The following is a 1,239-nucleotide window of genomic DNA, read 5'->3' on the forward strand; positions in this document are numbered from 1 at the left end:
TGGTACCCACGTCCCCTGTGCCCTGGGTGATGCCCACATCTCTCACGCTCATGGTGGTGCCCAAATCCCCTGTGCCCATGGGGGTGCCCATGTCCCCCATGCCCATGGTGGTGCCCAAATCCCCTGTGCCCAGGGTGATGCCCATGTCCCCTGTGCCCATGGTGATGCCATGTCCCCCAGGCCCGTGGTGGTGCCCAAATCCCCTGTGCCCAGGGTGGTGCCCATGTCCCCTGTGCCCATGTGGTGCCCAAATCCCCTGTGCCCAGGGTGATGCCCATGTCCCCTGTGCCCATGGTGGTGCCCAAATCCTCTGTGCCCAGGGTGATGCCCATGTCCCCTGTGCCCAGGGTGGTGCCCACATCCCCTGTACTCATGGTGGTGCCCAAATCTCCCATGCCCAGGGTGGTGCCCACGTCCCCTGTGCCCATGGTGGTGCCCAAATCTCCCATGCCCAGGGTGGTGCCCAAATCCCTCATGGCCATGGGGGGTGCCCACGGGGGTGCCCCACGTCCCCCAGGCCCATGGTGGTGCCCAAATCGCCTGTGCCCATGGTGATGCCCATGTCCCCTGTGCCCATGGTGGTGCCCAAATCTCCCATGCCCAGGGTGGTGCCCATGTCCCCTGTGCCCTGGGTGATGCCCACATCTCTCACGCTCATGGTGGTGCCCACGTCCCCCATGCCCATGGTGGTGCCCATGTCCCCCATGCCCATGGTGGTGCCCATGTCCCCTGTGCCCATGGCGGTGGCCACATCTCCTCATGCCCATGGCGATATCCATGTCCCCCATGCCCATGGTGGTGCCCATGTCTCCCATGCCCATGGTGGTGCCCATGTCCCCTGTGCCCATGGTGGTGCCCACGTCCCCTGTGCCCCATGGCGGTGGCCACATCTCCTCGTGCCCATGGCGATATCCATGTCCCCCATGCCCGTGGTGGTGCCCACATCCCCTGTGCCATGGTGGTACCCACACCTCCCCTGTGCCCAGGGTGCGTGCCCACATCTCTCGTGCCCACGGGGTGCCCACGCCCCCCCTGCCCCACGGACACCCCCGGGGCTCGCTCACCACATGGTCTGGACAGAGATGGGTTTGAAGATGCGGGTCTCTCCCCCAGACGTCACGCTGAACCCCCTGGGCACCGCGGGGAGACGCGTAGGTCAGGGTGGGCACCCCAGCCTCCACCCCTCCCCACAAGCCCCACCCAAACCTGCCAGCCCCACCCTCATAAGCTCCTCCCCTT

This window comes from Pelecanus crispus, chromosome 6 (genome assembly GCF_030463565.1).
Source record: "Pelecanus crispus isolate bPelCri1 chromosome 6, bPelCri1.pri, whole genome shotgun sequence".
Classification (NCBI taxonomy): Eukaryota; Metazoa; Chordata; class Aves; order Pelecaniformes; family Pelecanidae; genus Pelecanus; species Pelecanus crispus.